Source organism: Xenopus tropicalis, chromosome 4 (genome assembly GCF_000004195.4).
Source record: "Xenopus tropicalis strain Nigerian chromosome 4, UCB_Xtro_10.0, whole genome shotgun sequence".
NCBI lineage: Eukaryota > Metazoa > Chordata > Amphibia > Anura > Pipidae > Xenopus > Xenopus tropicalis.
The window spans coordinates 133197596-133224385 of record NC_030680.2 but is presented as its reverse complement, the minus strand read 5'-3'; the positions used below and the strand labels follow the sequence as shown (position 1 = coordinate 133224385).

Below are 26790 nucleotides of genomic sequence, written 5' to 3'. Positions count from 1 at the left end.
TGGTAGTTGACTGATCAATATTTATCAGAATATTGGGCAAGATAACAAATCCTATTGGGTGAAGATCGCATTTCCTTCCGGACTCCATAGGCCCTCCCATAGGATCTGATTATTGGCCTGGGGGCCATGTGATCAGATCAGCCCAGTTTGGGCCACTGTGTGAGTGGGAAAATCAGAATGAAAATTGAGTCCCAGGGAAATAGGGAGAGCTGACAGGCCTGACACAGTGTTGTACATTTGTTTTTAGGTTACTCTAACAAAAGCTTGTCAGCAATTAGCATCCCTGTTAGTCATTGGTGCAGTATGTACTGTGTCACTGATACCCCCTCACCTCAAACTGCAGCCGGCGGACTGGGACAGGGGCCCACCAGAGAACCTTAAACCCTAGGCCACCTTTCCAAACTATTTTTCCGCCTTTCCTCACCCAACCTCTTTATTCTCCTAGTCTCTTTTATTTACATGCTAGCATCTATTCTTCCATCTATTTCTCCTCTCCCTTCCCATTCAGAAATAGGGAATGACCATGGAACAGACCAGAAACTCTATAACAAGCAAGTGGATTCCTTAGTTTGACCAGCAGAGGGCAGCACAGGAACACGTTATACAATTCACTACATACCTTATCTTTTCTACTTAATTGGAAGGCTTTTTACCCAAGATTAAATCTACTGTTTTGCACACCTGGAATATGGTTATATGTTTGGCTTTTTTAGTTTATTGTAAAGCTATATTTTATATGTTTTGCTTGGGAGGGTGGCCTTGTCTAACCTGTAGCCTGGCTGTCTCTGTACAAAGATGCAAGTTCTCTCTTATCTGCTCACTCTCCTGCAATAGGCTCCTCCAGTTCTGTTTCTGACTTTAAGTACTATGGCACACATGGCATTTTCATTGTCACATAGAGCGCTGAGTGTGCCATAGCCCTGTTAAGTCTATGGAGAAAATGTGCTTTACAAATCTCCCTTGTCGCGGGGGCGACTAATGTCTCCGAAATGCCATCCCACTGGCGAGATTGTAAATTGCCAGTGGGATGGCATACGCCGCGCCGCGATTTCCTGAAATCGCAGAAGTTTCCTCTGAAGGCAACTTCCACGATTTCGGGGAATTGCGGCACCGCATATGCCTTCCCACCGGCGATTTACATTCTCGCCCCGTGTGTCACAGCCCTTAAGGTATTGTAGAGGGAAATGAAGAGGATACAATGGGGGTGAGAGAGGAATAGGTGCCTTTCTAGCTGGATTTTTACTTGAATTATTTTATAGTTATAGCATCCCAGGAGCAATTCTATGATACAGTGTTATACTGGCCCATTGGGGCTACCAGGAGAAATCTTGGCGAGGGGTGGTCGATGGCTGATATGGGTGATATGGATAGGAGAGGGCAGTGGGGCCCTGGAAGTAAGGTCCTCTGATGGGCACAATGCCCCTGAATATATATATATATATCCATGGATTTGAACTGGAAGCATTTTTTTTCGCAACCATGGGAATCTCCTTCACGTTATTCTGTATCTGTGTTTAATGTCACACGTGAGAGACATGTAAGGTTGGAGACATTAATCGATGCGCAGTAAGGGGCTGCCATGCTGATGGGCCCATGTGACTGATTCATTTCTGTGCAGAGTGTGCCTTTGTCAGGCTGTGTCCCCTTGTCATGCAACTCAATGTCACAGAGCTGTCTCACATTTATTCTGTCAGAGCTCTGGTGGCTGTCACTTTGCCAGAATGAGAGGTTAAGGAAGCACCACCCTCTCTGTCGCTGCGCTGGAAATCTATGAGCCACAAGATGTGGCGACGTTCATGCTGCGAGCACCCATTATTGGTCATCGCTTTGATCTAAACAATATGAATTACAGAAATTATCTCATTTTACTAGTTTATGACATATTTGCACCTTCACACTGAGAATACCAGGCTTATGGCTAAAGAGCTCAGCGACCGTAACTGACTATGATGCTAATGTGGAGCAATATTAACCTCCATATCAGGCTCAGACTGCCCCAAATAAATACCCATGATATATTCTGAGAAAGTTTGCAATGGGTTTTTATTTTTTATTATTTGTGGTTGTTCAGTTATTTACCTTTTTGTCCAGCAACTCTCCAGTTTGGAATTTTAGCAGCTATCTGGTTGCTAGGGTCTTGTTTACCTTAGCAACAAGGCAGTGGTTTGAATGAGTGACTGGAATATGAATAGGAGAGGGCCTGCATAGAAAGATAAAAAAGTAATAATAATAATGAAATTGTAAAGCCATAGTTTCTTAGCTGCAGGGGTCAGTAACGTGTATTTGAAAGCTGGAAACAGCGTCGAACTGGGCCGCCGGGGCACCAGGAAATTCAAGTTCTTCTGTAAATATTCTGACAATCAAGAAAAATTCATTTTGGTGATTTTGGCGCAATTATGTTAAGAGCATCACCCTTAGTGACTGCTATGATGCTGCAATTTTGGTAAGAATGCTGCATTGTGGGAAAAAAACTCAGCTACACAATATATTTATATTTATATATATATATAAAGTTCTAGCAAAGGTAGCACTCCACAAACAAATGCCCGGGTGCTCATGGAAAAAATACAAATGCAATGAAGGCCAGCACTCACAGGGCTTTTAAAACAGCAATATCAGAAAAAATAAATGATTTGCAAAAAAGTATTGTTACATGGTTTTTTATTAATCCAAGATAAATTATCCAATGGGATAAATAAAAAACCATGGAAAAATTATTTTTTTGCAAATCATTTATTTTTTCTGATATTGCTGTTTTAAAAGCCCCGTGAGTGCTGGCCTTCATTGCATTTGTATATATATATATATATATATGTAGAATGTCATTAATTATTTTATTTGCCATGTAATCAGAGGCTAAGTAATATTGCTGCCCTAGTGATTACTGTCTGGTTTGTTTTTCAAAGGGTTTTTCACCTTTGGGTTAACTTTTAGTATGTTATAGAATTGCCTATTCTTAGCAACTTTTTATTTGGTCTTAAATTAATATTTTTTATAGTTTATGAATTATTTCCCTTCCTTTTCAGACTCTTTTAAGCTTTTAAATGGGGGTGACCCCAAAGCAAAAAACTATGGCTCTGTGAGGCTACAATTTTATTTTATAACATGATATTGTTGCTTTTTATTACTTATCCTTCTGTTTAGGCCCTCCTCTATCCTCCTTCTGTCTCTCTTCCAAACTACTTATTAGTTGCTAACTTAAATTGGACCCTAGCAACCAGACAGCTGCTACATTTGTAGAACTGACAAAAAGCTAAATTATAAAAAGCTATCGACTGCTTTATATGTTACTCTGTATGTCCAATGTATGAAACACACTTATTGTACAGCGCTGCGGAATATGTTGGCGCTTTATAAATAAATGTTAATAATAATAATAATAATTAGCAAACCACAAAGAAAATTAAAAAATGAAGACCAACTGCAAATTGTCTCAGAATATCACTGTCTGCATAATACCAACAGTTAAGTTATAGGAACTACCCCTTTAATGCTCTACACATACACACACAGTTTCAATGTTATGGTTTGTTGCTCATTTCGCAGAAAGAACAAAATGAGGATGGAATTTTCCCAGACAATGGAACAGCGGAACGTCAGCTAAGTGCGTCCATGGATGTGTTTAACCAGGCTGCTGCTGGCCGTGTCGGCTCCAAGGAGGAGGATATTTGTGTACTGCTTGTTGCTGGTCAGATGCCTACTCTGTGAGAGCCGAGGACATGAAACCTTTGTCACGAGACAAGCTAATTTTGGGAGATCGGCTTCTGACCAATGTGTAAGTACGCTGGGTTCCTGGGCGCTTCTAGGAATTGGGCAGACTCATTGGGGACTGTCACTCACTCGCAAAAAAAAGGGATAGAGATGCCAACATAACAAAGTGCTGCTTCATGTTTACCCGGAGTATAACATCCACAGTTGGCTTTGCCAAATGTCCTGAGCTAGTTTAACCCATCAGATCCATTTAATTATCAGTGCGGGAGGTAGGGGGTCATGGTGACATGGAAGTGATCCCAAATATTTTTGGCTGCGGGGGGGCCCCAAAAAGGTAAAGTTGTCTGATAATTCTTGTCCATGTCATAGTTGTTATTGTTAGCATGCCAGCCTTGGCATCGATTATATAGAGGCCTTCAATAGAATCTATATATATAAGCCCAGGGTTGGACTGGCCCTGCTTTTGTGGGTTCCGCCTCCTCCCTGCCAACAACTTGGGCCCTACATCCTCACCCCCATGATCGTATGCACCGGCGGCATTGAGGATGCATTCCAGCTGGTGTAGGACTTCACGACTGGAGTGGGGGACCCCTGAAGTAGCAACTCCGGCAGGCCTCTGACCCCCCTGCATAGGCCCACAATGAATGTAAGGCTAATAATAGGAAAGACAGTTGTGTAGAAAGAGAGTAACCCCTACCTATGGGAAGCAGATAGGGACCAATAGCAGAAACATCCTTATAATACTCATTAAGGCTGATTTACATGTTACATGTGTGAAAATAATATAGATTTTGGGACCCTAAAAAAGTGTTTAGCAACCTGTGGGCACACCCTCAAATGAGTGACACAGAGCTGGATATGTAGTGGTATTAATCCTAGTAGTCTTGCATGGGTCCATCAGTGGCTAAGATGGATCTAAAGCGAAGGTTCTTTGATAGAATTGGTAGTCAGATAAGAAAAATCGGAAGCCAAGATTAACTACGAGGAGAGCAGTCCAATCAAGTACCAAGTAACACCAGTCTGATACCTGTGCATAAAAAGGAAGGTCAGATGTCTCTAAATATTGACTGTATCAGTGCAGGAGGATGTCAGAAATGAGTAGGTGCATGGCCATGCATGGACGAGTGTGCAGTGGTGTAACTATATACACAGCAGGCCCCGCGGGCACGGGCGACTAGGGCAGCAGGGGGGCCAGGACCTTGGGGTCTGCTGTACCTTAGTCCCCAGCAGAGGAGGAGGGGCTGGCCGCGACCAATTTACGCTGCTGCAACTGCGCAATCAAAGGTGGCCAGAGGAACTAGAAGCTCACACGGCCCAACTGCCAGTGGAAATAAATGTGTATTTTGGGGATGCACCGAATCCAGGATTCGGTTTGGTATTCAGCTAGGATTTGGCCGAATCCACGGTTGTGGATCCAAATTCTAAAAATCACATGACTTTTTGACACATAAACACGTTAACCCTTCCAAATCCTAATTAGCATATGGTAAGTAGGATTCGGATTTGGTTCTGTATTCGGCTGAATCCTTTACGAAAAAATGGATTCCGTGCATCCCTAGTGCCTTTAATGGTATGTGCCAGCGCACGTAATCACATTTGTGAATAAAAGATTTATTATCTTACTCACCTACTACAAACAGGAGCTATGCCCAGTCATAATGTACAGTGCAATAACTAATGAAGAATATTTCTTTGTGTAATGTGAATTTTTGTCTTAATTTGAATGTTTAAAGAGGCTGTTAAACATTAAAGTAACTTTTAGTTTGCTGCGGAGAGCGCTCTTCTAGCACAGTTTGCAACTGGTATTCATTTTTTTTTATTATTTGAGGTTTTTGAATTATTTAGCTTTTTGTTCAGCAGCAGGTTTAATTTAACCTAACAACCAGGCAGTAGTTTGAAAGAGAGACAGAAATATGAATAGCAGAGGGCCTAAATAAAAGCTAAGTACAGGTATGGGATCCCTTATCCGGAAACCCGTTATCCAGAAAGCTCCGAATTACGGAAAGCCTGTCTCCCATAGACTCCATTTTAATCAAATAATTCAGAATTTTAAAGCTGATTTCCTTTTTCTCTGTAATAATAAAACAGTACCTTGTAATTGATCCCAACTAAGATATAATTACCCCTTATTGGGGGCAGAACAGCCCTATTGGGTTTATTTAATGGTTAAATGATTCCCTTTCCTCTGTAATAATAAAACAGTACATTGTACTTGATCCCAACTAAGATATAATTACCCCTTATTGGGGGCAGAACAGCCCTATTGGGTTTATTTAATGGTTAAATGATTCCCTTTCCTCTGTAATAATAAAACAGTACATTGTACTTGATCCCAACTAAGATATAATTACCCCTTATTGGGGGCAGAACAGCCCTATTGGGTTTATTTAATGGTTAAATGATTCCCTTTTCTCTGTAATAATAAAACAGTACCTGTACTTGATCCCAACTAAGATATAATTACCCCTTATTGGGGGCAGAACAGCCCTATTGGGTTTATTTAATGGTTAAATGATTCCCTTTTCTCTGTAATAATAAAACAGTACCTTGTAATTGATCCCAACTAAGATATAATTACCCCTTATTGGGGGGCAGAACAGCCCTATTGGGTTTATTTAATGGTTAAATGATTCCCTTTTCTCTGTAATAATAAAACAGTACCTGTACTTGATCCCAACTAAGATATAATTACCCCTTATTGGGGCAGAACAGCCCTATTGGGTTTATTTAATGGTTAAATGATTCCCTTTTCTCTGTAATAATAAAACAGTACCTGTAATTGATCCCAACTAAGATATAAATAATCCTTACTGAATGCAAAACAATCCTTTTGGGTTTAATTAATGTTTTATTGACTTTTTAGTAGTAAGGTATGGAGATCCAAATTACAGAAAGATCCCTTATCCGGAATACCCTTGGTCCCGAGCATTCTGGATAACGGGTCCTATACCTGTATCAATAACATTGTAGCCTCCCAGAGCAATGGGTTTTTTTTGGCTGACGGGGTCAGTGACTCCCTTTTCAAATAATTGAAAAACTATGAACAATAACAAACATATAGCCCATTAGTCATTTAGATGATATATTTACGGGCAGACCGTTTGCACTGCATGAATACAGTAATAAATACAGGCACACTTATAGAATAGCAGCAACAAGGCCTATTTCTTGGTTGAATCACATGTGTAGGATGGAGAATTATATAATACAAACAGGAGCCATTCCTCTTCTTTATAGTGTTCCACCGGTGGGTGTAGGGATTAGTCGCTGGTTATAGCCCAAGGCTAGTAGGTTGGGACCCCATACAGATACCAAACTCTCTTCCTTCAGATCAGGGCAACGTTCCAGCCAAGTGCAGGTGCATCCCCAGGAGCAGTGGCTACAGCTGCGTCCGGTGCGATTGTGCCACACGGAGTTATATCGCAGCCCACTGGGAAACAACAGCTGTTCCACAGCTGCCCAAATGCACCCTGTCATGTGCCCCCAGCAGGCTCCTAATCTCTAAAAGCCGGAATTAACATAAACTTGTGTCTGTTATCACAAGGACGGCAATAATTCATCCGCAAACAACAAAGGGATTGGGGCTCAGCACCGGCATTCCTTCATATTTCCGCCTTGTCACTGGATTTTCAGACCGTGAATTTTAGTGCACAAAGAAAATTCTCAAAAACTTCGTATGAGCCAAGTGCAAGTTCTGTCCCTGTGCTCTGAAATCTTGCAGCATTGCTGTGCCTGATTTGTGTCAAAGTGCAAGTGCGATTGTGCTAATTATAAAGGATAAGTAAACGTTTAATGAATGTAAATTTATTTTTTTCGATTTCTGAGATAGAAAGGGTCAAAGGAATTCATAGGAATTAATTTTGTCACAACAGCGCCACCTGCTGGTCGGTTTCTGACCATGATGATGTTGAGGAAATTTTCAGGAGAAAGAAAAAGGGCTGATCTGATGTTCTTCTGGTTAGGAAAGATGTTAGAAAAGTTATCTGAGGGTTCTAATGCTTTCCCTAAGCAGAAGAACATCAGATCAGCCCTCATTCTTTCTCCTGAAAACTTAAGGAAAAATCCTAGAAAAAATGCTGCATTTTGGTTAAAACATGGTGATTTGCTTTGTGTTTGCACTACTTTTGCCCATTGATTTAACAGCCATTGGCAGGTTTGCTCTGAGTACTGCCTAAGTCAGGGGTGGGCAAACTTTTAGGCTCATGTAACATGAATGCACTCTATATATACCGGATAATAATGTTAATACATTTCTATTGTGTTATGATTATGGTACGTGGTATGCAACTGCAACCACTAAACCTGTCATCTTTACCTCCAAAAGAGCACTGAATATATTATAAAAATATATTGTTAGCTTGTGGTAAATTGGTAGCCACACAGCCGTAAGCTACACCGATTTATTTCTAGAATGAGACCAACCAAATTGGTTATATGCTTGGTCAATAAGGTTTGTCAATAAGACTCTATGCCCGCAGGGTCAATCAGAACAATATGTAGCAACACAAGAACAAAGGGTTACCCCCAGGCTTGGGAATCTCCTTCCAAGTGGAACCCAGGCAATTTCTTCCTCTGAGTCTGTACACTTGTTCCCTACTTCTGGGCAATAGTAAACCCAGGATCCCTAAACAATCCAATGCTCTCTACCTAAATTCTAACTATCTGTCACACCTAATGTGACCTATTACAGAATATCTGTTACAGGCCTGTCTACCTAGGCCCCTATCTGACCTAGGTTCCACTGTTACATGTCTAAATAAAATGGACCTGGAGCACATGGCTGCTCTGCCTTATATATTATAGCAAATTGTAATCTAGTAGCCAAACTACATTAGTCATACTTTGACCCAGAAAAAGGGACTTACTTCCCTTCTAGGATAAGGACTCCCTCAGGGGTCTAAAGTACTAGAAAAGAGGGAACCATTTTACCAGTCCCTTACAATATAATATAGAAATACATTGTAACTGAATCATGCAAAGTGCACAAACTTATACTAGTTACTACTGACTCTACCTTTCTTTATTCAACTGGCAACCCATTGATCCCGTTATATTTATGTGATAGCCATAAGGGGCTAAGTACCCCATTAGCCGTGTATATGAAGATCACCATTCCACAGGCTCCCTGTGTGATTTTTTGTTGGTCCAAATCAATCTTCAGAACAGCCCATCACGCAGTTTGCTAAATAAGGCAAAGATCTACTTGGCTGGAGACCTGACCAATGGAGGAGAACATGTTTAACAGTTTCAGTGCCTGTTGTGGGAGGGTGAGAGAAGCAGCGCCACCTTACCTGCCACAAAGGAGCAGGGCACTTAATTAGAGTTGGGTATGTGAAATGAGTTGTGTTAAACTGTCCTGTCTCCTGAAGCATTCTTCTCCTTACATTAACACAGTGGTTTTTTGACATATTTGGTTCAAGTCCCCCTTTGAGGTCCAACATTTGGACAGTCCCCTGCTCATAACAAGGTAATGCCATTCACGCTCAACACTTTCACAGAAAACTAGGTGAAAAAACAGAGACGTCTTGATTTGTCTTTGCGCCTTCATCTATTGTTTAGCTTTATCTTCAAGCAACAAAAAACCAACGCCCATGTATGAGGGCAAATAAAGACCCGATATGAAAGAAAACAGAGATGATAGGAGATCGTTAGCCCTAGATACAAAGCCTTTCCTTATGTTCCTTACTGTATAAAGGTGCTAATTCTTCTCTTGTTGTTAGAAGAATAAACAAACCCACATCATAAAGGGTTTAGTGCAGCATCTGACGAGGGGAACCTAAGAAGTTAATAATAGGAAGGCTTTGCATTCAGAAGGCAGGGAAACATCTGAGCTGAGACACGGGTCATGTTTTTTTAATACTAATCTCTCTGAGGTGCCTTACAAGAGAGTGTCTTTTCCAAGCCAAAGAAGGCTGGAGCCGCAAGCAGGCAGCTGTATTATCCAGCTCCCTCGCCCCCGCACAGGAGACTTTCCACTCTAACTATGGTTTAGGGAGCGACATAAAGGCCAACAAATGATAGCTTGCATAGATGATTAGATAGATAGATGATTAGATAGATAGTAATAGACAGATAGTGATAAATAGATAGATAGATAGATAGATAGATGATTAGACAGATAGATGATAGATAGATAGATAGATAGTTAGATAGATGATAGATAGATAGATAGATAGATGATTAGACAGATAGATAGATAGATAGATGATAGATAGATGATTAGATAGATAGATGATTAGATAGATAGATAGATAGATTGATAGATAGATGATTAGACAGATAAATAGATAGATAGATGATTAGATAGATAGTGATAGACAGATAGTGATAAATAGATAGATAGATGATTAGACAGATAGATAGATGATAGATAGATAGATGATTAGATAGATAGATGATTAGACAGATAGATAGATAGATGATAGATAGATAGATAGATAGATAGATAGATGATTAGATAGATATAGATTAGACAGATAGATTAGATAGATAGATAATTAGACAGATAAATAGATTGATAGATAGATAGATAGATAGATAGATAGATAGATAGATAGATGATTATACAGATAGATGATAGATAGATAGATGATTATACTGATAGATGATTAGACAGATATAGATAGATAGATGATTAGACAGATAGATAGATGATTAGAAAGATAGATAGATAGATAGACAGACAGACAGACGAACGGATGGATGGACAGACAGACAGATGCTTAGATAGATAGATGATAGATAGATGGATAGATAGATATATAGATAGATGATTAGACAGATAGATAGATATATAGATAGATGATTAGACAGATAGATAGATGATAGATAGATAGATGATTAGACAGATAGATAGATAGATGATTAGACAGATAGATAGACAGACAGATGAACGAATGGATGGACAAACAGACAGACAGATGATTAGATAGATAGATCGATAGATAGATAGACAGATAGATGATTAGACAGATAGATAGATAGATATAGAATATGGAAAATAAGTTCTCTCTGTCTATTTGTTATGTATCTATTGACCTACATTCAAGAGTCATTACACTGAACACAGGTCAAAGTATGGAACCCTGAAAGTCAATATTTTAGGAAGGCTTTGCATTCAGAAGGCAGGGAAACATCTGAGCTGAGACACGGGTCATGTTTTTTTAATACTAATCTCTCTGAGGTGCCTTACAAGAGAGTGTCTTTTCCAAGCCAAAGAAGGCTGGAGCCGCAAGCAGGCAGCTGTATTATCCAGCTCCCTCGCCCCCGCACAGGAGACTTTCCACTCTAACTATGGTTTAGGGAGCGACATAAAGGCCAACAAATGATAGCTTGCATAGATGATTAGATAGATAGATGATTAGATAGATAGTAATAGACAGATAGTGATAAATAGATAGATAGATAGATAGATAGATGATTAGACAGATAGATGATAGATAGATAGATAGATAGTTAGATAGATGATAGATAGATAGATAGATAGATGATTAGACAGATAGATAGATAGATAGATGATAGATAGATGATTAGATAGATAGATGATTAGATAGATAGATAGATAGATTGATAGATAGATGATTAGACAGATAAATAGATAGATAGATGATTAGATAGATAGTGATAGACAGATAGTGATAAATAGATAGATAGATGATTAGACAGATAGATAGATGATAGATAGATAGATGATTAGATAGATAGATGATTAGACAGATAGATAGATAGATGATAGATAGATAGATAGATAGATAGATAGATAGATGATTAGATAGATATAGATTAGACAGATAGATTAGATAGATAGATAATTAGACAGATAAATAGATTGATAGATAGATAGATAGATAGATAGATAGATAGATAGATAGATGATTATACAGATAGATGATAGATAGATAGATGATTATACTGATAGATGATTAGACAGATATAGATAGATAGATGATTAGACAGATAGATAGATGATTAGAAAGATAGATAGATAGATAGACAGACAGACAGACGAACGGATGGATGGACAGACAGACAGATGCTTAGATAGATAGATGATAGATAGATGGATAGATAGATATATAGATAGATGATTAGACAGATAGATAGATATATAGATAGATGATTAGACAGATAGATAGATGATAGATAGATAGATGATTAGACAGATAGATAGATAGATGATTAGACAGATAGATAGACAGACAGATGAACGAATGGATGGACAAACAGACAGACAGATGATTAGATAGATAGATCGATAGATAGATAGACAGATAGATGATTAGACAGATAGATAGATAGATATAGAATATGGAAAATAAGTTCTCTCTGTCTATTTGTTATGTATCTATTGACCTACATTCAAGAGTCATTACACTGAACACAGGTCAAAGTATGGAACCCTGAAAGTCAATATTTTATACTGTGGTGCAAGGTACATAAAATCCCAAATACCCTAATAACCCTAGCCTGCTGTCCTCAAGATATATAAGACATATAGGGACTCAGTTCATGGTCGGACTCAGCCGGAGGGGCACCAGAAAAAAAACCAGTGGGCCCCGCAGCCCCCACCGACACAGGGCCACTTCCTCCACTAACTGCAGGTGAGGCTAACACAAAAAGAATATACAATTTGAGTGGCATTTTTAGGCTTGGAACATTCCTCCTTTAATGAAAGGCAGTGACACAGTCAGACAAAATGATATACTTGCCATTGGGCCCATGCTAAAGGTTTGCTGGTTGCCCTTTGGCTGCTGAAGAACACTGACACAGTAGTTGAAGTTTAACGGCAGTTGCAGGGGGACAGATCGTCCATCCCTGGCGCAGGTAACAACCCATCCGTGGCAAACAGGAAATCGGCAGTCAGGAATTAACTGCAGGAGATACAGGCTAGCGAGCACCCTTCCTTGGCCAGCCTTGCTTCTAATAATAGCACTCTTCTACATGTTTATTATAAAATTTAGCCCCATGCCCAACATGAGAGGTCGGAATTGTACATAACATGGAGATGTGATTGCCATTATATAGAGCTGGCTGGAAATCATTGTTGGATACGGAGCATTACACTTTTTTTTTTGTTTTGTACAGTGTATACAAGCACACAGTAGCTCTGCTTAAGGTGCCCATACACACACCAATATTATAGTGTGAAACAAGGTTTTATATGATATTCAGTGTGTGTACGGTGGGTTGACAAGGCCACCGATATTGGCAAAAGCCTTGGATATCAGTCGACCAATGGTTGCAGGAAAGATCATTATTGTAACATGTATGGCCATCTTTACTGTAGATATACCTGCGCGTCTTCTCCTAATGAGAGTCATGCTCTTACTGTATAGCACTGTCCTACAGAACGGCTCCATGCAAACTCCCAAGCCCATTTCTGGGAGAGTTATTAAACAATGAACTGATCTTAGCTGCCTTGTAGTCACAGTCAGGAACAGGTCTAAACTGGGTATAAATAGACCCTGGCATTCCAAGTACACAGAGGCCCGAACAGCCCCCCACTAGCCCAATAAATAGTGAGTGTCTATGGCACCTTACAGCAGCCCCTCTGGCATTTGCCGGAACCCACCGATTGCCAGTCCGGGCTTGATTTTCAGTACACAGAGACCCAAACAGCCCCCCCAGAAGCCCAATAAATAGTGAGTGTCTATGGCACCTTACAGCAGCCCCTCTGGCATTTGCCTGAACCCACAGATTGCCAGTCCAGGTCTTGTCAGGAATGCCAAACAGAACTTTGTTCAGCCTAATAATACAATTATGGGTTGAAGGAGAAGCATTTCAAGTGAGGAGATCACTTGTTCATGTGGATCCATTTTGCTGGCTCTGCATTTCTAACCAGAAAACCCAACACTAAACTGATGGTCCCCCAGGTAGCATAAAGGCAGTCTATAGTTGGGAAATTAGAACGAGGGGTATTGGCATCCATCAGTTTGGGGACCGCAACAACTAGCTGTGGTCCCTGATCCGACTAGATTTCAAACCTGCCCAATTGAGATCTGTCCGATTTCAGGCCAGATGTCGGTCGGGCAGGCCCGTCGTTAGTGCCCATACACGGCAGATAAGCTGCCGATGTATGGGCCGATATTGGCAGCTAGAATCGGCCTGTGGATGGCCACCTTTACACTTGGCTCATAAGGAGTTTTTGAGGATTTTTCCTGGCTGTGCTTTAGAACCCAGTGAGTGAGCTTTAGCCTATACTGTATTCTGTAACCCTAACTTGGCTACGGTTGTACTTTTAACACGCAATCACCTGCGTGTGGCGCTACAGGAGCCCTGAGCCCCTGCTTATTTATGGGGGACAGGTATGATATAAATGGCGTGCCTCCACCCAGGGTAGGTATAGGTAGAACTATGTGTCTCCTCCCTGGGAAAACTCTATGAGCTCCTCCTTGGACCCGGACTCCCAGCAACTCCCGGTACCTTGCCCCTCCCTTGGGGATAGCTGCTTACCAGGCAGTTGAGGATCCTCAGTATATGAACCACCAAGACACTGGTTAAAATGGTGAACCAGATAAACTTGTTTATTGATGCAGGCAGAACACTTTAGAGGATGTCACACAGACGGCTCAAGTCACACACTCTCTTTAGGCTACCCCCGGTACTCCCGCCGGATGCTTCCACCTAGGAACTCACCCCGGTCCACGCGTAGGGCCCCTTCACTGGGAACACTCCCAGGTGCTGACTTGGCTCCTCTTACTACACACTACAGGACCTGAACTCCAGCCATGAGTGCTGGGGGGTCTTAACCCCTCTCTCTCCTGTTGGGGCTATCACTGCCTGTTCTCTCTAGCCTGCCTGTCACTCCTAGAGTGACCTGTTACAGTACCTCCTGTACTAGAACACTAGCCTGTTATACGCTTCTTTACAAGAAGCAGTCCCAGGACTAAGACCTTCACAAAATGGGTGTCAGCCCTTTTTATATTGCAGCACACTGCCACCTAGTGGTTGCTGCTGCATAACAGGGAAACTCCCTTTTCACACATAAACACCTAGGACCACCTTTAGGTGTCTAAATCTAATAAGGCCACCCTCATGGTGCCTGTCTAAAGGGGAACTAATCCTGAAGGGGCCCAATTCTTTGGGGTCCCTACAATTCCATGAAGATAGAAAAGTTTAAATCAAAAGTTGGCATGGTTAGTGGTTAGTTGGTAATTTACTTACCCCATACCCCTGGCTAGTGCTCCTATCAGCAGAAAACAGTCCTGGCCCAGGGTTCTTCCAGCGAGTACCACGGAGCAATTCTCTTTCTGCTTCTCTATTCTTCACATAGAGGAACATGCACAGTAAAGAGAAAAGCTGAACATAAACAAAAAAGCCGGCTTTTCCACTTTACTGAGCCTGCTCCTGGGTAGCAAAGAAAGCCAAAATGGAAGAAGAGGATCATGCTACCAGGAGCACTGCCCTGGGGTATCAGTTAGTAAGTGAATACATTAACTGGGGGGTGCACCCCCCCTCCATGATTTCACCTTTACTTCTCAACAATAACTGAAACAATCACATCCTTTATTTTGTTAATCTCAGCTATAAAAGCTCTGTTCCTCCGGGCTGTTTCTCAGGAATGCACAGTGCTATCTTGGCTTAGCTTAACTTGGCCCACATGGGGGTGCTTGTGCTACTTCTAAACAACATATCTTACATGGTATAATTGGTTCTAGAAAAGAAAAACTGTAAAATATATCCTTTCCTAAATCCTGCTTAGTAATGTCACTTGTATCATGTGTCTCACTAAAAAACAACATGAAAGATAAAAGATTTCAATTAGAGCAGCCCCATACTGGCAAACTGTGCATTGTGGCCAGAGGGGCTACTATTAGATGCCATAGACAGTCACTATCTATTGGGCTGGGGGGGGGCTGTTTGGGCCTCTGTGTACTTGAAATGCCAGGGCCTATTTGGAATCCCAGACCAGGCATGAATTCTAGACCCCTCCAAAATGGTGCACAGAGCTAGGAGTCTATGCATTTAGGCTGAAAGGCAGAGTGCAAAGTACAATAAATTTGCAAAGGTTTTGCTTTTTTAAAAAAACTTGGAGAGTTTCTAGAAAAGTCAGTGGTGGTGGCGGAGGGGGGGTTAAAGACCTGAGCAGTAAAGTGACCTGATGTTTTAATTTTTTGGGGTGAGATATTTAAAACAGCCATGATTTTAAAGCCTCAAACACTTGTACGTTGTAAATCATATTGGTGAAGTGGGGGTAGGCATGTAGGGTTCCCTTCCCCTAATATGTGCGTCTCGGACTAGGAGCCGAGTGAAGCAAGTGCTTGTTAGATAAACACCGAGGGGCACCCTGGGGAGAATAAAATGACCCTAAGGAGATATATGTGGCCCTGGGAATTGCTGAATTTTCATCAATGATGCTATAAACAAGTTTACAGATAAAAAGTTGCTCTGATAGCTGCCTATGATTTATAATATGTTGCTATCCTCAGAAAGCCAATGATCGCTATGTCCTGACCATTTGCATAGGAAAGCATGGAACTTCTCTAGAACACTGTGTCCAGTTTGGAAATGTCTCAGCCTCACGCAGAGTGTACAGTGTCAGGGGGCCCGATTATTCAACCCAGGGAGCCTTTGGATTCCCGGCCAAGCATAGTAAATGTGCAAAGAGGGTATGACCCATACACAAACGCCTGCCATCTATGCTCCACTTGTACTTTCTATACAAATACACTTGCTTACAAATGTTATTATCCACTGCTATCTGTTAGCCTTTCCCAGGTATTTGTTGACTAAAATGAATTAAACAACAATATTTCTTGGAAAAATTAAAGGGAAATCTGAATTTCAATTTTTTTTTTTTTAAAAAAAAAGCTGCTGAATGTCTGCAGACAAAGGGAGATTTTCCATTGCCCATCAACCGTTAACCTAGTTATAGTCACCAGATGGTTTGTTAGTAGTTGCTGCAATTTAGCTCAGTGTATTTGCCTAGAAACAAAGCCCAGCTGGAGGCACAGTTTGGAGATCACTGGACTAAAATCCAATTGTTTTTGTAAAATAGTTCAGTGGTCAGACTAAAGGTGGCCATACACGCACCGATAATATCGGAGGAAACCTCGTTTTGTACGATATTCGGTGCGTGTATGGTATGTCGGCGAATAGACCGATATCGCAGGAAGCTGCTCATATCGGACGACTTGCCGATCGGACCAGTTTGAAAATTTTGATCGGGGCCATAGAAGGCGCCTGACCAAAATCTCCCTTCAGTGCTGAATCGGCAGAAGGAGGTAGAAATCCTATTGTTTCTACCTCCTTACCTGCTGATTCAGCCCTGAATGGTGTGTGGCGAATCTGACGATGTTTAGTGCGACCGATGGTCGCACGAAACATCGTCAGACCGCCACGTGTATGGCCAGCTTAAAGCTGGCTATACACTATAAGATCTGCTTGTTTGGTCACCAAGCGGTTGGATCTTTCTCCGATATGCCCGCCTAAGCTGAGCAATATCAGGCTGATCCCAAGGGCCAAATAATCATATCACAACGGCTGGAAAACAAGCATTGGGGTGAGGATTGCATCAATTAGCCGATGTCATCCTCCATCCGACGGGAAGGTCAAACTTGCCCAATCGTCACCGGCCTGATTTTTGACCTCAGAAAGGCTCATCGGGTTCCCCATTCTTGGGCAGATAAACTGCTCCCACAGTCTAAATGGGCCTAATCGGGTCCACTCATAATCCCTGGGAACCCTTGGATTTACCCACAGGTCAGGCCGGTTAGGGTTGAAATTTGGGTGACCATTGCTGGTTCGGGTTGAGTTTGGGTCAGACTGGGGAAGTACACTCTTCCTCTGCTGCCGATGTACGCACAGATGTAGTGTATAGAGGGGTAGATGTGGGTACTGGCTGGGTGCAGGTTATACAATGGCAACATTTTGCGAGTGTTGGATGCGGGTTAAGGTTTTACAGGCAAGGGTGTGAGTTTTTCCTTACCCGCACATCACTACTCAGGAGCTATAGGAGCATTTTCAATCACAATGTGCATTATGTGCAAATGAGTTGCAGAACCATATTTACTTACCCCTTGCACAGTAAGATAAGATGTCTCTGTCCTGTAGAGCTTACAATCTAAGTGCATGGACTACATACAGGCAGAAATAGAAAGACAAAAGAGCACACAGGTTTGGGCATTTATAATGCCTCTTGAGAGGCAGCCAGGGGCGCTGCTACCATGAGGCAAGTTGAGAAACTCGCTTTAGGCGGCAGCACCCCCAAAGATACCAGGGGCGGGAAAAAGCCACTCCTGGTAACTTTAAGAGCTGAATTTCCGGTTTTTAAAACAGAAATTCAGCTCTGCTAGTGCGATTACACGCTCTACACTCTCTACGCCCCCCGAGGGGGGTTGCCATTGAAGAAGCTGCCTCGGGAGGCCCAGGGGGCAAAAAGCCCCTGGAAGCAGCTCAGTGCAATGTACATCTGGGCTTACCCAATGCCACGGTAGCTGCTTAGCCCTGGGCTATGTGCTTACAGTCTTATTACAATGCATGGAACAACAGGTCTTTAATTCTAATATTCTGAAACTCACTAAGGCCTGGTATTGTTCTGATAACATTTCAATATACATATTACTTTTGGTTTCCAGATTTCATGCAGGCTCCCTGCTCCCTCCAGTTGACACTTACCATATGGCAATGCAGTTTCTCTCTGATGTGCCAGTCTTGGCACTATAAAGTTTGCTTATCCGTACAGACAAACCTATGTGGCCAAATAAAAACCATAAATTGTATAAGTGCCCATTGGAGGAGAGCCAATGAAGAAGGAGAGTATGGCCCCTTTAATGGTATTTATACAGTATATTATGAAGCAGGTTTAATAAGCAGCATATCATAAGAATGCATCACTAATGCCTGTTACTAGAGAGATCACGAGGCGCCTAAATGGCACATTGAAATGCACAATCACGAGCTTTTAGCGTGGACAGAATCTTCCCGCTTGTACAGGAGGTGCTGATTTTCATCCATAACGCTATAAATATTAAAAAGCATAGATATTTATTCCTGTGTAGGTAAAAATAACCAGAATTTATATTTGCTTTAGAGAGTTCCCTTTACTGCTCCCTTTTTTTATTCCTTCTCTCTTGTGGTCCTCCGCCACACCACAATGTTGACCCACAGATGGCCAAAAAGGATTCTGGGAAATGGGTTAAATGAATGGATGAAGTGTGCGCAGCAGGAACATGAAAGTTCAGTTTGTTGAGTTGAACTCGTAAGGTTATTTTCTTTACGGGTTTTCAACCACAGTCCTTAGGGAATGCTGTTCTTATTTACCAAGCTATCTTCTGCTGTAAAAACCCATCTAATATAAAACAGACAGTTCATAAAGGAATCCCATTGTCGGACAAAATACCTTATAAATAGTGATGGCTTGGAAACAGTCAAAAATTATATATAAATACAAAATAAAATGATGTTTTACGGTTTTGACTCCCAAACTCTTTTAAACATTCCTTAAAATTCCACAATTTGTTCTCTGGACACTCTCCAATCCTTATGAAAGATCCTGTTTTTGGCATTAAACAAGACAGGGAATGAGGCGAATTTCCATTTAGGCTGATTAGGTTACTACTTGCATTTCAAAGCTGGAGCCAATGGGCAAAATCAAAAGCAGAGGGCTCTTCTGGAACATAAAATGCCAACAGCTCCAACGTGTTGTCACCTGTAGGCAAAACAATTTCCTGCGATGACAGCTGGATTTCCCATTCTACAAAAATGGGATAAATGAACATTTGTATCTTTTAGGACATTTACTCTGCTGGTACCTTGGCACTTTTGTAGTTGTGAATGAATAGTTTTCCAGATATTAGCAGTTTTACACTGCTACTATAATGAAACTGAAATAACAGCCCCACCCTCTGATCAGTGCTTCCAACCAGACTGACAGCTGGGGGAAAATTCCAGAAGAAGAAGAAAGTCTTGATGGGAAGTTGTCTGGATGACTCCTACTGTATCTGCTCTTTTCTAAAGGTCCCTTGGACTGATTCGGCAGCTTATCGGCCCGTGTAGGGGCAGAAACGAGGGGACTGGCCGACCGATATCCGGCCTGAAATTGGCCAGATATCGATCGGCCAGGTTAGAAAATTCAGTCGGATCGGGGACCTCATCGGCTAGTTGATGCGCTCCCCGTTTTTTACCTAAACGCTCCCCTATATCGCCCACCCGAAGGTGGGGGATATCGGGTGAAGATCCGCTCGCTTGGCGACATCGGCAAGCGAGCGGATCTGCTCGTGTATAGGGATCTTAAGAAGAGCAAAATCACAAGACTTTCTTCTTCTTCTGGAATTTTCTCCCAGCTGTCAGTTCTGGTTGGATGAACTAATCAGCAGGTGGTGCTGTTGTTTCAACTCATTATATTAGCAGTGTAAAAACTAATGTAAAATCTCCAATAGTAAATTGCAAAAGTGCTCAGAAGAGCACTCTGGGAAGTCTGACATTTATCCTTATATTTCCTTTGAAAGGAATTTTCACCTTCAGAAAATTAAAAACATTTTTTCAATTCATGGTGATTTAAAATTAAGATTTAAAAAAAATAATTAGCTTTGCTAAATCTCTTTGCCGGTCCTAAACAAACCTCCAGCTTGCTTTCCTATTTCTGCCCCTGCAGAGTGCTGAAAAATGTGAATGCATCTTTGTTACGGCCAATTTGCAAATCATCCGAATGGCTGGCATACTACAACCAATTGGATTGATTAGATGCAAATTAAAGGGGCATGTACAGTAGCACTGGATCCCAAACTTACTATTTACTACTTACTGTGGCAAGCAGGGGGTCAGTGACCCCTCCAGCTTGGGGGGAACAGAGATTTCTTCAGGACTGGCAAAGAGGAGCAGCAGATACCTTGGTAATACTTCATTTGAAAAAACCATCATCATTAAATACATTTTTGTAATGGCACAGGCCAGGGGTGGCCAATACATCGATCGCGGTCCAACAGTCGATCCTCCGTGAATTTCGAGTAGACCGCGTCTAAGCCTGGGGATGCGGAGGTGATGCGGAGGTGGGGCGCGTCTTGGGGGAGGAGTCAAAAGCAGATCTCCCGGGGGCAAAGTCTGGGCACCCCTGGCATAGGCTGTTCAGTTTCAAATATGTGTCCAAAGGTGAACATCCCCTTTAATGCAAAATAACAGCTTTTTAAGAATTTCTATTTTCTTCTGAGTCTTCTGACAGAAGCAGCACCAGGATCACGCCTGAGATTATGAAACACCCAATTTTTTTTTCTGCTATAGAACAAAGACTTTTTTTGTTAAAGTGTCAGGAATCCACAAACTGGATCTGCATTGCCTTCTATACAGTGTCCTTTTCTGTTTTAATGTTCTTATGAGGGTATAATCAAAGGATATTTTTATCTTGGAACTTCATTGCTCACTCTGCCAGTTCATGATTGCTCAAGACACTCTTATAACCTTGAGGCTGCTGTCATGTCCATACCTATTTCCATTAGCTAAAGTGTAATTCAGGTAAAGCCAGGCCTCTCTGTATGAGTTCAATGAGTTGGAACAACAGGTTATCACAGAACAGAAATTGTATCGCGCTCATCCAAGCAATGACTGCTGCCAAGACATGGCTCACATTATATAACCTGGCTACTTTTATGGTCCTAAAGCATCTCAGGGCTATTCCCATATTCAGGGACTCCACAGGGAGAGGGGGACTAATGTCCTAGTCTTAGTCAAATCTTCATCTGAAGAAGAGCCCGGCCGGGATGTGAAAGTTGGGGGCAAGAAAACTTGGCAGGGGAATACTACACTGACCACTGAGTTAAATTCCACTGTCCCCCCAGTGAACTGATTTATTAGCAACAACATCATTGGGCCACTAAGCTCAGGGAACAAAACATTTTCCATTAACACATATTGCAGCTGCTTATTAGTCCCACTGGGCTCCCAGGAGCGAAATAATGCATAGACTTTCCTAGTCTATAGCCTAGGGGGGCAGTGTAGTCAGGGGCTCATCTAGCTTTTCTTAAAAAAATAAACTTTCTGAATCTTTGCATATTTATTTTTAATTGTTTGAATAGATGACACACGGGTTGTGGCCCCCTATTTTATATTGTGCACTTGTGTTCATGGGGGGCCCCATATAAATAACTAGTATGGGGCAGCCCTGCCCAAATTCTATATATCAGGGTCCCTAGAACCAGGTTCTTTGCTTTTCTCCCTAACCTGCCGGTGAAACTTTACAATATAAACTCTTTTGAATAGTAAAATCTATGCAGGATATGTCATATTTGTGGGGGTGGGTTAGCCAGGCATTTACGCTCCAGGGTCGGAACTAGGGGTAACAGAAGAGGTAGCTGCCTAGGGTGCAATGATTGGGGAGCCTCTCCTGCCTACCGCTAGTCCGCTGTCTTAGTCATTGACCCCCGCCGCTTGGCACTATCACATTACCGACCGGGTTGCCTAGGGTGCTCGGTTGGCTTGGCCCGCCCCTGGACTCTATCTAAACCTTAGGTAATGCTGCACAGAACCTACAGTAGTTAAGCGGATTGTTCATGTAGAAATGCTGAGAATTTATGTAGATAAAACATACAATACAGTGAAAAGCTTGGACAATATATAGTGAATAATATCTTATAAGTATATTATAAGTCATCAAAGTGTATATATAAAGGCATGAGGCTGCAAGCCAAGTGTTTATACAGGTCATGAAACTCCTTGTTGACTTCTAATATCATCATATTTTAAAACATAAATAGATTATTCACTATACACATACAAAAGCCATGAATATCCTTGAATCCTTATAAACGGTGCTTGGTGATGTCATCGGTGCTTAGTGATGTAATTTCTGTCACATGACTCACTGAAACTTGTGTATTGTAATAAATAATGTACCCCTGTTGTAAAATATGAGGATATTAGAAATTAAATCAGTGACTTATAGTATCCTTATATTTTACAATAGGGGGTGAATTATTCACTATATAATACACTAGAGCCATGAATATCCTATTATGTCCTCATAAATGGTCTTAGTGATTCATTAGTTCCCATTGGTGCTTAATAATATTATTTGTGTTACATGATTCACTGAAACGTGTGTATTGTCAAAAAGAAAGTAAAAAGCATAGGAGGGAAACAGAGCAGGGGGAATGGAGGAAAAGAAGGACATGGGAGGGGAATGTAGGGACAGCTGCATGGGAGGAAGACAATGGGTTTGAAGTACAAAGAATATTACAGATATACACCTTGACACCCCAGGGGTTTCTCCTTGTGCCCTTAGTAGCGATCTCTGCTGTGGAAGGCTGACATACTGTTTTACACGCGTGCGAAATTCGACATAATTTTACTTAATACCACCAGGGGTGCCGTTCTATGGCTTTGCCTCATCTGACATATATTAATTGAATATATTTGCACACTGTGTGGTATGTCTTCACAGCAGGATATTTCCACAAAAAACTAATCCGGAACACCACCAAACACAGTCAAAAATGCTGAATTTAAATTAAAAACATTCCAAAGTTTATTTCATTAAACAATTATACATAAATGGCTTTACGCGTTTCATGCCTACACAGAGCACTAAATTGAAACACAAAAACACACACTATTTAAAAGGGTAACAGCTAGTGATGAGCGAATCTGTCCCGTTTCGCTTCGTCATAAAATTCGCGAAACGACAAGAATATTTGCAAAACGGCGAAACGCATTTGTTGCACAATTTTTTTTTTGTCGCCCGTGTTTTTTTTGTTGCCTGCACTTTTTGATGTGTCAGCGCCCAATTTTTTTGGTACGCCCCGATTTTTTGGACGTGCAACGAATTTATCCATGGCAAATTTTCACGGAAGTTTTGCGAAACTATTCGCCAATGGCAAAATGCGGAAATTCGCTGCGAATCCATGCCTGGCGAAAAAATTCGCTCATCACTAGTAACAGCCAATCACATTCTTGAAAGGCTCAACCAATCAGTAGTAAGCTACGTGCACCTGACTGGTATGTTTGGAACCAAAGTTCCTATTGGTTACAATAAATATAATTGTGCAAACACACTGTTTTCCTGCTGTAAATGCATTTGGCAATCAATTTACAGATCATATTTAAAATTTAATCCATCTGGTTGTCTTGTGCCTAAGTAAAAAATCCATCTGGTTTCTCTGTTATTAAGATCATTAACAATATCACCTCCTCTCTGACTCAAAATCACTCTGTCTATACCAATTGTACATTCAGGAAAATGTCTGCCCACTGTTGTATTACAGTTAGGATCAGTAATACTCAAAACATTTTCTCTAATTCTCTCTTTAAATTTCCTGCTGGTTTGCCCTATATATTGTATTTTATTGTATATATATTATTTCTTTTTCACAAATTTCTTTACCATTATTAGAGGCAAAGCTGTAATCTCCATTAATTTTGTATTTCCTAAAGAGATTTTCTCTTTTAGCAGTTGTTGCTAGTGATGGGCGAAATGTTTCGGCAGGCATGGATTCGCGGCGAATTTCCGCGTTTCGGCGATGGCGGATTGTTTCGCGAAACAAATGAAAAAATTCGCTGTGGAAAAATTCGCCGCACGTCCAAAAATTATCGTGGGCAACAAAACAATAGTTGTGGGCGACAAAACAATAGCCGCGCGACAAAACAATAGCTGTGGGCAACAAAACAATAGCCACGCGACAAAACAATAGTCGCGGGTGACAATTTTTTTTGACGCGCAACATTTTCACTGTTTCGCTTTGCCGAAAAATTTGCGAATCTTTTGAAAGATTCAAACGGCGAAAAAATCCGCGAAAATGTTGCGCGTCAAAAAAAATTGTCACCCGCGACTATTGTTTTGTCGCGTGGCTATTGTTTTGTTGCCCACAGCTATTGTACAGATTCGCTCATCACTAGTTGTTGCCCTTTTAAAAGCTTTTTCCAGATCTCTCTGAGCATAACCCCTCTCTCTTTGTCTGTTATGCAAGTCTTTAGATTTTAAAATAAAATCTTCCTTTTGTAAACAAATGCGTCTTAAACGCAGAAACTGGCTGTAAGGTATATTGTGTATAAAGTGTTTCGGTGACAGAATTTAGCATGCAAGTTAGTGTTAGCTGAACAATCTTTTTGAAAAATCACTATAGTGTCATTTTCAAAGTTATATCACGATAATATAAGAACTTAGTATTAGTATCATACATGAATTTGAGGTTGTAAGTGTTGGTTTTTATATATGTATATATATGTATTTATATATGTATATGCAGGGTCACTAATAAAGTGTCACCACAGAACTAAATAGTTGGCATTGGGTCTTTTATATCCTAATAAAGGACCTTTCAAAGAATCTTTTTATCTATCAGGTAGTTGGTCATTGACATCTTTGAGATGCCATTTTAAAATGTTCTCTGTGTTGTTCCACTTGCTGATCACCTGACAGCAAATAATGCAGGTTCTAAGTGTTACAGGAAGTAGTATGTAAAAGACACACTCTGATTGGCTGACATAACCTAGCATGTATGTGTGTTTGTGTGTGAGCACAGTGCCTCATACAAGCCATAGGGCAGACTGTAGTAATGAAATGGCAGTAGTTCAATATGGGATTATCCAGTCGGGGGGGGGGGGGGGTAACTCATCTTTTTCAAAAGGTGTGCTTCCGTGTACATAGGTGCAAATGCATGGCATGCTGGGAAATCTATGGGGAAGAAAACATGACAGTGCAGTGTTCCTGACTATTGAATGGCGCTGCAGTGAGGTCACTTGGATCCTGCCGCCCCCGTGCCCATAGCAGGAAATGGCAGATAAAATGCAGCAGGAAAACAAAGCGAGCATTTCCTGTGGCTCATGTTTCTTTAATCATTTTTTGTTATTTTCCAGAAGTGAGCTGTACAAACTGGCTCGTTCTGTGCAATGGAAAGTGCACTTTGCTGTTTGTACAGAGGGGGGAAAGTCTCATTAGGATTCGGAGCATGAAACCCACACAGGTCTCTCTCTGTGCAAGACAAGGCTGTTTTATGTAATATGGCCAAGGCTGCCAAGCGCTCATGCTGGCATCACTATCCGCCACTGACATCAATACCTGACATAGCTGGAGCCAGCGGAGGACCTGAAAGACATGTTTGTTACTCACCCTCCTTGATGAACTGAGCTCATTTACAAAGAAAACAGAATGTTGTGTTGCAGGCTTGTTTGATAAATGAGGCTCTGAAGGGAGAGGGCATTTCAGCCATGCAGTCCATGTTCAGAGACCTCCATTTTGTTTCTCTTTAAATAGGGTGAGTATATATAGTGGGAAGCATTGAAGATAATAAATCCTTAAAAGCTTTCCTGTGTGTGAGAACTGTTAATAGATAAATCTGCTGGTGTGCTGCCTGTAAGATTTCTGTTGAAAATACAGGATTGTATTGCAGATTCCAAGGGGCCTGAGTTTGATTCCGCACTCGGGCACTGTCTGCATGGAGTTTGTATGTTCTCCCCATGTCGGTACGATTTTCTCCCATTCTTCAAAAACATACTGATTCGCTACAGCTTCACTAACAGGCCGCTACCCTATTCACTATTAATCCCTATCTGGCGTACTATCACCATGGGGCTCTACCCTAAAAATCTGACTCCTTGTGGGGGCCCAAGCTGTCTGTGCTAGATAGCCAACCTAACTCTCGTTCCTAGAATGAGCTAGTTTAACTCCTACCCACTCGTCTACCCCAGCAGGGGCTGTCTGCTGCTCTTCCCAGGCCAAAAAGAAGTGCCCGCTGATGCACTGCCTTAAAGGAGAAAGAAAGGTAAAAACTAAGTAAGCTTTATCAGAAAGGTCTATGTAAATACAGCCATAAGCACTCACAGAAATGCTGCACTGAATTCTTTGTCAAAAGATTTGTTGTGTCTGTTTTCCTCTGCCAGAGACACACAGCTCTCTGCTCTCTCCCTTCTCCTGCTTCCCCCTCCCTCAAGAATGCTAAGAACTCACTCCCCCCCTTAGGAATGTGGATCTGAGCCAATCAGCGGGAATCTGACTCATAGTCTAACTAACTGAGCATGTACATCGACACCGGTCTTGCTTTTGGTGCAGGAGTGAGGCATTATGGGAACTTTCTTTACACAGCTCAGTGTTTTTTCTTCCTGTTTGGCTTCTGATCATCTGAACGGGTGAAATATGGGGAGACTTAAGGGCAC

General features: G+C 41.4%; 1 long non-coding RNA gene across 1 annotated transcript in view; it reads left to right on the top strand.

Annotated features, from left to right (window-relative positions):
* The window catches only part of LOC116410471, a 53728-nt gene that overhangs the window by 8336 nt on the left and 18602 nt on the right, over window positions 1-26790 (top strand). The window contains exon 2 of the long non-coding RNA XR_004222438.1: window positions 3547-3775. This is a non-coding gene — a long non-coding RNA (uncharacterized LOC116410471). The remainder of the gene's footprint in view (window positions 1-3546; window positions 3776-26790) is intronic.